This window comes from Nicotiana tomentosiformis, chromosome 12, assembly GCF_000390325.3.
Source record: "Nicotiana tomentosiformis chromosome 12, ASM39032v3, whole genome shotgun sequence".
Classification (NCBI taxonomy): domain Eukaryota; kingdom Viridiplantae; phylum Streptophyta; class Magnoliopsida; order Solanales; family Solanaceae; genus Nicotiana; species Nicotiana tomentosiformis.
Genome location: NC_090823.1, coordinates 116,051,003 through 116,064,727, shown reverse-complemented (window position 1 = coordinate 116,064,727; position 13,725 = coordinate 116,051,003). Strand labels below are relative to the sequence as shown.

General features: G+C 35.7%; 1 long non-coding RNA gene across 1 annotated transcript; it reads right to left on the bottom strand.

Annotated features, from left to right (window-relative positions):
* Positions 1 to 12,686: 12,686 nt before the first annotated feature.
* On the bottom strand, positions 12,687 to 13,494 carry LOC138903597 (uncharacterized). The gene is made up of 2 exons (XR_011412904.1): positions 13,356 to 13,494; positions 12,687 to 12,937 (listed from the first exon to the last, which is right to left on the bottom strand). It is a non-coding gene; the product is annotated as an uncharacterized lncRNA (long non-coding RNA).
* Between the last annotated feature and the right edge of the window lie 231 nt (positions 13,495 to 13,725).

Here is a 13,725-nt window from a genome sequence, read left to right as displayed (position 1 = left end):
GACCCTGATGAGAATTGTATGGACCATGGCTGGATGATGCAGCACGGTGAACTGGACGACCCATCTGAGCGTGTCTGTTAGAGCAATCCTTGTTGTGGTAGGACTACCCTCCAGAAGGTACCCCACCAGAACCGCCCGAACCTCGAGGCCTCTTGGCCTCCCTCTCACCACGCTCCTAGCTATGAACCACCTCTATTTGCCAAGCAATGTCAACCACCTCGTCAAAAGTGGCACCAGATACCCTCTCCCTAGTCATAAGCAACTGCAACTGATACGTGAGGCCATCAATAAAACTCCTAATCCTCTCCCTATCAGTGGGAACCAACCAAACTGTGTGACGAGCCAACTCAGAAAACCTCATCTCGTACTGGGTCACAGACATACCATCCTTCCGAAGCTGCTCAAACTGTCTGCGCAGCTCCTCCTTGCGAGACTGCGGCACGAACTTCTCCAAAAAGAGAACAGAGAACTCCTGCCATGTAAGTGGTGCTGCACCGACCGGCCTACGCCTCTCATAAGCCTCCCCCATCTGAAGCCAGCCCCAGAAAAGTAAAAACTAGTTAATGAGACCCCACTAGTCTAGAAAACCCTAAGCATCCTTTGACTTAGCACCGCTAAATGATGGAGGTCGAAGCCTCCCAAATCTCTCAAGTCTCCCCTGCTCATCATCTGCCATAATGGGGACTACCCGGGCCTGAGCAGTTGCAACCGACGGGCTGGTAGTGCCCCCGGTATCTGAAGTCCCTGCACTACCTGCTCTAGAGTACGGGCAACAAGGATATAAGTACCTCCCCTGGCCTGAGAAGTGGCAGGTCCGGCCTGAGCCGAAACCACCCGAGCAAGGTTAGTGCAAACTGTCAATATCTGGGCCAAAGCCTCCTGAAGTCCTGAAATCACAATGGGCATAGCTGGTGCCTGAGCTGGTCCTGTCGGATCAGCTATATCTGGAAACCGCTCCTGAGCTGGAGCAACTGGTGGTGCTACAGGTGCTGCTCCAACTGCTGTACGAGCTACACCTCAACCTCGGTCTCAACCACGGCCCCGACCTCTCGCGGCCCTAACTGGTGGCAGTGGTGGCTGACCGTCTGATCCGGTAGTACGTGTCCTCACCAACTGTAAGAAAATAGAATAACAGAATTTTAGTTTCCGGAATCAACAAATTCGCACGACATAATACAAGAAAGTTAAATTTTCCTAAGGGTTCGACAACCTTTCGAAAATAAGTACAGACGTCTCTGTACCGATCCGCAAGACACTACTAAACCTGCTCATGACTCGTGAGACCTATATAACCTAGGCTCTAATACCAACTTGTCACAACCCAAAATCTCACCTGTCGTGATGGCGCCTATCTCAATGCTAGGCAAGCCGACAATCTCAATAAAATACCATATCTTTTAAATTTGAAAACATAATATTTAAATTCAGTGGAAGAAATCTCACAAATATAGATATAAACACTCCTAAAACCCGGCGTCACTAAGTACATGAGCATCTAATATGAATACAAAGTTTGACTAATAAAACACTGTCTGAAAGTATAGAACAGTACAATAACTGAAGGAAAGAGAGTCAAGGTCAGCGGACACTAGGAAGCTACCTTGATAGTCTCCAATTGATAGCACTTGAGATCTAACAGTCGCCGTGTCCGAAAGCATGCGGATCTGCACACGAGGTGAAGAGTGTAGTATGAGTACAACCAACTCAATAAGTAACAAGACTAACCTCTGGGATGAAAGTAGTGACGAGATCCGCAGGTACAGTCCAACACATAAATAATGGTACAGAAATGTAGGCATGCTTTCACGTTCAACAGTTAAACTCAGTACAAGAAAAATAGATCAATACTGCATGATATGAGGAATATGACATCTTAGTGTAAAGACCTCATGTACTACTGGTCACTAATCATTCGGTCACTCGGTACTGTTTATGGCCAATCTAGCCCAGGGATATTCCATCCCGTATATATATACACATCGACTGACAGTTAGTCACTCACTACCATATAAAGCCAATCCATCCCTCGGGTATTCTATCCCCAAATGTAAATGATACGGACAAGATCCATGTCGAGGGAAACATTCATCACAATATAAATAAGTAAGGCAAGTCCATGCCCTGGGAAGTCCATCCCGAATATATAATCATCTACGCTCACTAGGGATGTGTACAGACTCCAGAGAGGCTCCTTCAGCCCAAGCGTGATATAAAGCCGATATGGCCTACTGTAGACGGACAGTCCCGATCCGTATAATAATAAAGCCTATAAGGCCTGCTGCAAGAGGCAACCCCGTTTCATATAGTAATAATATATATAAAACTAATATGGCCGGCTGCAGGCGGGCAACCCCAATCCCATAATTATACTCACAATGGATGAATATGACTGAGTATGAAATATACATTTTTAAAACAATTAAATTCAACAGCAACACAATCCTGTGGGTCCCAAAATATCGGCACGTAGCCGAATCATGATATTTAATACGAGTCTCAGCTCAATTTTCCTAACACGTGGAAAATGTTCGGATAATAACATGATTCTTTAATTTTATAACTTTACAGAATTTATTCAAGTCACAATTTCTATGGTGCACGTCTACACGCTCGTCAACTATCGTGTGCGTCACCTCCAAACAATTTATATAATACCAAATTCGGGGATTCATACACTCAAAGCCAAGTTTAGAATTGTTACTTACCTCAAGCCGTGTAATTCTTTACTCCGCTATGCCTTTGCCTCGCGAATAGGTCTCCAAATGCCTCGAATCTAGTCATAATTAATTCGATTAAGTCAATGCAAATTATAGGAATTAATTTCATATGAAAATACTAATTTTCCAACAAAATCCGAAATTGCACCCAAAAAGCAACGTCTCGGAACCCGAAACAAGTTACAAAATATGAATGTCCATTCAACCACGAGTACAACCATATAAATTTTACCAAATTCCGATATCAAATCGACCCTCAAATCTTCAAGTTAAACCAAGAGGGTTTTCTAAATTTTCTAACTTAATTCACCAATTAAATGTTAAAAATAACTATGGATTCGGGTAATTTAACCAATATTGAGTTAAGAACACTTACCTCATTGTTTCCCTAGAAAATCTTCCGAAAATCGCCTCTTCTCGAGCTCCAATTTGTCAAAAATGGTAAATGGGACGAAGTCCCATTTTCCGAACTTAAAGTTTCTACCCATGCGTTTCTTCTTCGCGAACGAGGCCACTGCCTTGCATTCGCGAAGCACAATCTTGCGCTGCCCAAAGTTCCTTCTTCGCGAATGCGAAGGTCTTCTCGCGAATGCGATGACCATAAATCCCAGCCTTCGTGAACGTGGAACCTCCTTCGCGAACGCGTAGGACAACTCTTTCTTCTTCTTCGCGAACGCGACCGCCCTCACGCGTTCGCGATGCACAACCTACCCAGCCCTTCGCGAACGCGTCTTCCCCCTCGCGAACACGAAGAGCAAATCTTGCCCGCCTCCAATTCCCCTTCGCGAACACGAAGAAGGAAACCAGACAGTGCATTAGAAAAATTACAGCAACTGTTTAAGTCCAAACTTTGACTCACCCGAGGCCCCTGGGACCTAAACCAAATATACCAATAAGTCCTAAAATATCATACAAACTTAGTTGAAACCTCATATCACATTAAACAACATTAAAATCACAAATCACACCCCAATTCAAGCTTAACGAAAACTAACGAATTCCAACTTCTACATTCGATTCCGAAACCTATCAACTCAATTCCGATTGACCTCAAATTTTGCACACAAGTCATAAGTGACATAACAGAGCTATGCAAATTTTCAGAACTAGATTCCGACTCTGATATCAAAAAGTCAACTCTCCGGTCAAACTTCCAAACTTAAATTTCTATTTTAGCCATTTCAAGCCTAATTTAGCTACGAGTTTCCAAATAATTTTCGGGGCACGCTCCTAAGTCCAAAATTACCATACAGATCTATTGAAATCATCAAAACCTTATTACGGGATCGTTTACACATAAGTCGATATCCGGTCACTACTTTAACTTAAGCTTTAAACCTTGGAACTAAGTATTCCAATTCATTCCAAAACCTCACCGGACCCGAACCAATTACCCCGGCAAGTCACATAACAACTGTAAAGCATAAATTGAGTAGTAAGTGGAGGAACGAGGTTGTAATAATCAAAACGACCGGCCGAGTCGTTATAGAAAGAGAGAGAGAATTCTTATTGATTTAGGATGATTACAATAGAATAGAACCCCTCTATTTATTGGGAAAAAGTAGCTTAGCCACCAAGTAACAAACCCTAATATCTCTCTAAAATATAGACATTCGCCTTAAATATAATTTTATTTATAATATTCCCCATTGAATGTCTATTCAACAGATAATGTGTCTCATTAAAACCTTAACTAAAATAAAACCCAGTGAAAAAAAGTTCTAGTGAAGGAAAAAGTGTACACATATTTAGTAATACACCTTTTGGTTACCTCGTTAAAAACCTAGCAAAGAAAACCAGTGGGACAAAACCTTGTAAGGTAAAAAGAGTACAACACGTATTAACTCACCTTGATGAGAGCATCAATTCACATCTTTAAGCCTTCGCATTCCAATCTTGTACACCGTCTTTAAAAGATCGTTGGTAGATATTTGATAAGCAAATCATCCATATTAACTTGAATGAATATGTTTCACCTTGAAATTATCATTCTTGATAGATATGTAATGTATTCATATAATGTCATCGAATGGCCTTTTCAATAACTCCATAGAGGTAAAAATTCTCGCTATCACATTATCATGCTTATAGTTATAGCAAGATACATATGTGCACAAATTGCATTTAGGATATGGTACTTCAGGACCAAAAATTGTATAACCTTTAAGCGATTCAAATCCTTTAGGGATTGTCATATAAGTTAAGTCATATAAGCCATATAAATAGACTTTAGATGGATATCAAGTTTTCATGTCATGCTAGACATATAAGATAGATAAAAGTGATTGCACATAGTCTGTTGACTTTATACTTTTAAGTGTTTGAACTGCATGTCCAAAATAATATGTCCTTCATATGAAACAAATTCTATTCGAATTGTGTCTCTTCCATTTGGCCAATTTTTTTGTGTCTATATTCGACAAACTTAAGATCCTCATCTATACTTAGCGCTATCATAGATGTAGTCGACGAATATTATATATCAGTTCCAATATTCTTTTCATAGAGACATAACATAGAGATCTCTTCATGCATTTCAGGTACCCGAACTTCTCCTGAGGTTTTATGAAATGTTATGTCATGTACTCTTCTGGAGCACATGCCTCTTTATTATGATCGTTTTGATCATTTGTTCCTCTTCTTTATCAAGAATTTTATTTGGTACCGATTTATCTATCTTCTTCAAGCGTACCATAGACTTTATCCTTCTCAGACTTATTATAATAGGAGCATTTTAAGTGAGAATATAGTTACTTTCTTTGGGTTAGCAAATGCATCTGGCACGCTTTGCATTGCAGATGAATTATCTTTTTATGAACTTTAAGTTCATATTATCTTAATCGAGGATGTAGATGTACAAATGATAATTTATTACACGTAACTTTTTCTCCGCTGTTTATCATGTCTCCCCCTCATGTTAGAAAAACTAACTTGCTTCCTCAGCTTTGGTAACCCACTTTTGTATGTTATGGTATTAATCAAAATATACACCGCACATTAATAATAATATAAAATTATTTAGTTCTTGACCCTGAACCACTTGTGAGGGGAGAATGTAATATACTTTCGTATATAACGTATATCAAACTGATATAGATAACTTTGTTCTCATAAGCAATAGTTTAGCTATTAAGTGGAGACACTCAATAAATTATTTTGCTAAACTAACTGTGATGTAAACCAACTTATCAATATGAACTGTCTTGAATAAAAAATCTGATGCTCTAAATTAAATTATTGAGCAAGTTACCTCACAAATATTATATTGCGGGTTAATAATAGTCGCACATGTAATCATCTCATAAATGCATCTTATGTGGTATACATGGCAGGTGAATGAGCACATATTCACCTTTCATATCTCCAGCATTCATGGGATTCAATCCCAATTTTAGTTGGTCTATTAATTAATGAGAACAAGCAACATAAGAGAATTCGTAAAGAACTTTCTAGTTCTTTAATATTTACCCTTGTGAATTTTCTTTTATTTTTGCACATCATATTAAAATTAACTGTAACGACATGACTTGTTGTTTTAAGAATTAACGTTCTGTTCAACAACTTAAGGTCCCAAGAAACTTTGTAATATATATTACGACTTGCGTATGCGGTCGAGTTTGGTTTTTGGAAAGTTCAGAATTAAATTAGAAGAACAATCCTTATTTTTGAAGCTTAAATGAAAAGAGTTGACCGGAGTTTGACTTTTGAGTATACGACTCCGGAATAGGATTTTGATGATGTCAATAGCTTCGTATGGTGATTTTGTACTTAGGCGTATGTCCGGATTTGGATTTGGAAGTCTGTAGGACAATTTGCCGCATTTTGGCGAAAATGGAAAATGGAAGATTTTTAGAAAGTTTGACTAGGAGTTGAATTTTTTGATATTGGGGTCAAAATTCAGTTTCAGAAATTGAAACAGTCCATTATGTCATTTATGACTCGTGTGCAAAATTTGAAGTCATTCTGAATTGATTTGATATGTTTCGGCACGAGTTTTGTAAGTTGGAAGATTCAAAAATTTCAGAGTTCGATTTGTGGTGCGATTCATAGTTTTGACACTGTATGATGTGGTTTGAGGTCTCGAGCAGCTCCGCGTTATATTTTAGGACTTATTGGTATGTTTAATTGAGGTCCCGAGTACATCGGATATATTTCGGGTGAGTTTTTAACGAGTTTGGGCATTTCGGCACTCTAATGATGTTCTAGGAACAATAGGTGTACTGGGGCACATTTTGGAGTGCTGAGGCAAAGCCTCATGTGCGGACCGCAGAAGGAAAATTGCGGACCACAGAGGTGAAGTGCAAACCACAGAAATCCTCTTGCGGCCGCAAAAAGGGGATTCTGGAGGTTCGATGGTCTAACTTCAGAAGCTTATATCTTTTGATCTATAAGGAATTTTGAGATGATCTAAAACAAAAGTTGTAGCCCTTTGAGTTTAGTTTTTAGAAAGGTAAACTAATCATCATTTTGACATTTGTACTAAAAGTTATGGTCAGTTTACTGAAGTCTGGTAGTGCAGTGACTGCTGAAGTGCGGCCACACAATTTGGATTGCGGCCGCAGAGTCCTTAAATGTGCGGACCGCACAACAATTTTTCGATCATCACTTTGGAGCTCAGATGTGGTACCATATAAACAAGGTTTTCATCTCATTTTTTATTTTTGGACCTAGAGAGCTCGGTTTGTGGCGATTTTCATGGGTTTTTCAAGAAAATCATCGGGGTAAGTGATTCTAACCCGGATTTGGTTAATATACATGAATATATCATTATTTTCATCATTTAATTAGTATTTTGAGATGGAATGTTTGGGAAAAATTGTAGAATTTTCATAAAACGAATTATTTGGATTTGAATGTCGATTCGGAGTCGGAATTGAGTGAAACTAGTATGGTTGGACTCGTATAAGAATAGGTGTTTGGATTTGGCAAAAATTCTATCGGGTTCCGAGATGCGGGCCCCACATTGACTTTTGGTTGTCTTTTTAATGTAAAATTTTAAGTTGATATTTTATTATTCAGAATTATTTTCGATGAATTTTAATTAAGTTATACAATTAGTTTGGTTAGATTTGAGCTGTCCGGAGGTCAATTCAAGTAAGAAGGAGATTTTAGAATATCGGCCTAATTTCAAAAAGGTAAGTATCTTGCCTAACCTTGAGTGGGGAAATTACCCCTTAGGCATTAAGTCTTATGTGGAAGTTGTGTGATTGAAAACCATGTAGGCGAGGTGACGAATACGTACTCGGGCTTATATGTGCAAATTTGATTGGTTTAAAGTCTTAGGCATTTTATGTATTAGATTGGATAATTATTGGCATTTAGTAAATCCTTGAATTTGTCATGCCTCATTCCTTGTTTATCGAGTTTGTATTTTAAATGATAATTTGGTGTGATTGTCACTTGAATGTTTACGTGAATTCCGTGTGTTTGTTGATTTGATATTTTCTAGGAATTTAATTCCTTATGGATTTTCCATCTGCAAAAAAATTAATTTAATAAGTTTAAATTGAGGCGTTAATATAATTATCTAAAATTTGAATTTAAGAAGGCGTTGTTTCTTGATGAATTACTTTTCAGTTCATGTTGTTAAAATTGGTATTGAGTTATAAAGGCCGTAAATCATATTGAGGCAAAGTGTTAAATTGTGAAATATTATTCTGTTGAGTTGTTCATTCCCGGATATTTTTGTTAAGATTTTGTGCACATTATGGTCGAGCCATGAACCCCTTATTATGAAAATTAATGTATTGTTGATTTCTGTAGCAAGTTGTAATAGCACTTGATGTGCAATCTGTGATATATTATAATATTTGAGCACTTGAGGTATAATTTATGAGATATTGTGATATTGGCACGTGATATTGTTGGGAGGTTTGTTCGGGTGTTTGCATGAGGTTTCTGCCGTGCTATTGTTACTATGAATATATGCACATACGACGTGACAAGGCGGGCTATATATATGTGGGTTTTCGCATGTGGCGAGACAAGGTGAAAATATTATTATGCGCGTGCGGCGAGACAAGGCGGACATTTATTTTATTATTGCGCACATGGCGAGATAAGGTGGGCTATGTCGGGGATTGATTTATGATGACTTGTGATGGCCTGGGGGCATTGTTATTTATTGAAATTTATTTATGATTTGGGACTACGAGGCGATACCTTGGGAGTGCCCTTTTGTTGATATTTCTCTATGGCTGTATTTGCCTTTGGTTATTTTATTTTTCCGTAATATGTAAATTCTTGTGTTCTCCGTGATGTATCATTTGACTTAATATTAAGTGTTTTGTATTTCTTGTAGTATTGTGTTGGTTTTGGCTTTTTCGTACGAGACTCTGAGGATTTGTATTTCTGGTTTGTACTTGTTCTTGATGATTCAGTTGTTTTAAATAAAAGAAATTACTATTATGTTTTAATTTAATAAGTTGTACATCCAAATCAGTAGATTATCTGATGCTTTATTTAAATTGAAATGTCATTTTCTTCACTCAAACTATTTCTAAAATAAACTCATTTCTTTGTTAAATTCTTACTTGGTTTAAAAACTGTAACCTTACTTTATTGAAAATAAATTGATCGTGCAAATTTTTTTTGTATTGACATATTTGGCACGAGAGTTGTCCGTACGGTTGTGATAGAGATATGGGCACGAGATGCCGTGAGAATATGAAAGGGGACTGAGACCCGCTGTTTATGATTATGATATAAGATATTTATTTGAAAGAGTTTTATATTCGAAGGATATTTATTTGAAGAAATATATTTGGAGGGTATTTATTCGAAAGAATTATATGTGAAAGATTTATATTTGAAGGACTTGTTTAATTGGTTGTACTTGTGTTTCTTATTCGTCTGAGTAATAATTACGGTGTCTTGCTGCCTTGCTGTTACATCATTAGTTGATTATTGTTGCTATCATTGCTATTTATTTTCTATTATTTTTGTATATTATATTACACAGGTTATTAGACTAGTGAGTGTCTTGACTGTACCTCGTCACTACTCTACCGAGGTTAGTCTTGATACTTACTGGGTACCGACCGTGGTGTACTCGTACTACACTTATGTACATTTTTGTGCAGAGCCAGGTATTGGAGATATCGGACTCAGACAAAGTTAGACTGTGATCGCAAGGATTCAAGGTAGAGTTGCTTGGCCGTCGCAGTCCCTTGGAGTCTTTCCATTTTATTGTACTGTTAATTTCTTATTCGAACAGTATTGTATATTCGACCCTTGAGATAATTCCATGTATTCAGTTAGAGTTCGTGACTCAGTATTACTAGTCTTGGGAGGTTGTTATATTTGTTTTCGCTTTTGGTTTCGACACTTGTATTAAATTTTATGTTTTAAAAAAATGGCTTGAAATAAAATTATAATCGGCTTACCTAGTCTTAGAGACTAAGTGCCATCACGACGCCTGAGGTGGGATTTTGGGTCGTTTCATTAATATGGCTAAACCAATTATGCCAATTGAATAAATTTTCAATATTAATAATCTTCAGGTTTACACCATGACGTGTGCAATTATTAATAAACTCCAAGTTTATTATGATATGGGTTTTTATATCAATAAACTTCTACTTTATTGTGGTATTCTTTTATTTGTGTAGTATAAACTGAAGAATAAAGCGGGTAACTTTTCACACACATATTACCCCGCTACAAGTTGTAATGATAGAAGATATTAAATCCTTTCTTTATTTATAGTCTCAATATAACCAACCGCCTTCGCGAATACTTGAGAAACTAAATATGTTTCTTTGCGACTTAATACGACACAATACCATATGGATAATCAATTTTGTTTCTCCAAAATAGTATAATTGGCTCTTCCAGAGCTTTTAATTAATTTTGTACTATCACATATCATCACCATCCATGTGGTAAATATCTCTTTCAAGGAGAAAGTTATAGCATTATGATCATGGTCAAAATCATCATAGGCAAGATATGTTGCTTTTATTACTTTTGCCCTATAATAATCACATTGCCATAACATTTTGGCATACAATGGGTACGCGACCAATGATCATTCATGCCATAATAATGACATTGTTTTCTTATTTTCTCTCAAACCTCCTTCTAGATGTGAGTGCGGTATATTCACTACCACGAGCATATTTATATTTTTTCAAGAATGGATATGTGTTCATAATGATTATCACATTGTCTCCACATTCACTTCACGAATGGAACATAATAATCTATACGTGCTTTATAAAATATCATGTCAAATTAATGGCAAATATTACTTTCACAGAGTGAAAGATTATTTTGGAATCCTTATTATTCTCATTACCACAATGATGACGATTATAATTTCGTCTATTGCCATGTCCACATCTATTGATACCTTTACAGTAATAATTTTGTCTACTTTCAGACTTATTACATATTGCTATCACATTCTCTTAAGGGAATGAGAATAAAGCAAAGTTAATGTGACGGGTTTCCACTGCTTGTGCTAATAATCATACATGAATTTGATCATGGCAAGACATAAAAATTTTACTACCTCGGGTGGTTATAATTTCTTACAAACTCTATTAGAGTTATAATCAAAATTTATTATCTTTGCTTGTATTTAAAATCAAATTATAGAATTTCAAGAATTTAAAAAAGAAAAATAAGGTAAAATACTTACATTTAATCCAGAATTTAATCCTAAAGGAAGTTCATGGAATAATTGACAATCATTATGCTTAATATTATATATAAGTTGAGCATCGTGTACGTATCCCAAAGTATGGTGACCAAAGCAGATGACTCTACTCAATTGGTTAGAGTCTCGTGCTGATAACGTGTAACGAAACAATAAAGAAGAATATTGCAAAGAAAAAGAGAGAATTCTTATTGATTTGAGATGATTACAATGGAATAAAATCCCGATATTTAGTGAAAAAAAGTAGCTTAGCCACCAAGTAACAAATCTCTCTAAAATATAGTCATTCACCTTAGATATAATTCTATTTATAATAGTCATTGCATAATTAGTGTACAATATATGAATATCAGATAAGAGGTCAAATGTGTAACTTTATTAAAAAAAATTGCTAACTCATAAGCTAAACTATGAGCTCTATTTGTATTGCTATATATATATATATATATATATATATATATATATATATATATACTAACTATTTAAATTGTCCGCGCTTTGCGCGATTATAATCCAAATAAAAATATCACTAAATAAGTAATGCCATATAAAATAAATCAATCTTTACTAATTAAAATTTATATTATTCAACCATCAATTATTACAATGGGTAAATTATCCACTACAATTGGCAAAACTACATTAATGATGATTGTTTTTACACTCACAGTATATATCAGTTAAAATTGCTTTTACTCACTTGAAACATGTCAGAACTTCACAGATATAATGCTCCATCTTCATCTAAAATCTAAATGAAGTGATTCTTCCATAATATTATATTATACTTAACTACTTGACATGTAAATTAAAACTCTTAAAAAGTATATATCATAATGTAGTAATGAAAAAGTTTTTAGGAATTAGAAGGAATCAACGATTTGCGATATTGCACACAAACTTACAAAGGGTAGGGAAGGAAGAAAAAGGAAATAACTTGAGTATAAAAAACAATTGTTCTAGTTTTTGTCTTCAAAGTGAAAGAGAAAAAAGACACACAAATAAAAGAGAAGATCATAGAAAATGTCGACATATAGAGAATGAAAAGTTCTCTAGTCAAACTAATTTGTTCATTGATTTAAGGCCCGATTGGCCCCGAAAACAAATTCACTTATTTCCGGAATGAGTGTTTGGCCATGAAATTTTTAATTTTCGCTTGTAGTTGAATTTCGAAATCTTTCGAAAACAAAAAACTTCAAAAAAATATTTTTTAAAATTTTCACTTTAAATCACACACAAAATTCAAAAACAGTTTCAAATTGTATTAATATCCAAACACAACTCTAATTTTTAAATGCCATATCCACTTAAAAAACAAAAATCACTTTCTCCCGGAATTTCACAATACTTATGTCCAAACACCTACTAAGTTTTTGGTGTTTCTGTTGCTATTGCTGGCGCTTCTTCCATCTTGGCTAATATGATTTCATTATTCTCAGTATCTACCACAGCAGTGGCAGAAGCAGTGACCGGTGTCGTGGTGTGCGTTCCCCGTCTTCCTCAACTTATGCTTCAAGTTTCAACTCCCATCTTCTTGACAAAGCCTCAAGACTAAAGCCTGCAAAATTCACTTATCCTCTGTATCAACAGTCCGCACAAATTCAATATACTTCTAGTAGTTACTAATTGCTCTCAGGAAAACAAATTCCAGTTGAAATCTGTTATAGAAATTCAAATTGATATTTCTAAGAGGATGTTATTTAAGGTATCCTATCCTATGTTTTTGTTACTGTGCTACAATTTAGATTAAAAAATGATACTCCATTAAGAACTTATGATTATCTAGAAGGAGATATTAATTAATTAATTAATTTAGTTTTAAGCTAACCCAATGTACAACCACCAATTTGAATCATTAAAGTTATGCTCGGTTCATATTAACGCATACAAATATACTTATGATAATTATCTACAAATGAGTTGTAAATTTAACTATTGTGTAAAAAAAATAATTATTTTTCAGGAAGTTCACAAACCCATGTTGGATGTTGTCTAGGGCCATCTCCTGCATTAATAATTGTAATCCTGGCAGTGGTGTGGCTGTTTCTCTTTTAGCAGCACCACTTTGAAAGTGTCTCAAAAAAGTTAGTATATGAGAATGGCTTGTACTGCTATAATTACCTGCAAAAGAAATACCCAAAATATCCAACATAAAGAAGAGCCAACGAAAAAGAAAGGCACCTTCGAGTATATCATTTGTCAAAAAACAATTTTAAAAAAACTTCAAGTATCTCTCCATTTACGGGAGATGAATAACCAAACTGATCGAATATTGCTTTGATTAAATTTAATATATCCGGCCTCAATCTAACGTGAGAGGAAAAAAATTTACCTTAATCTTACTGC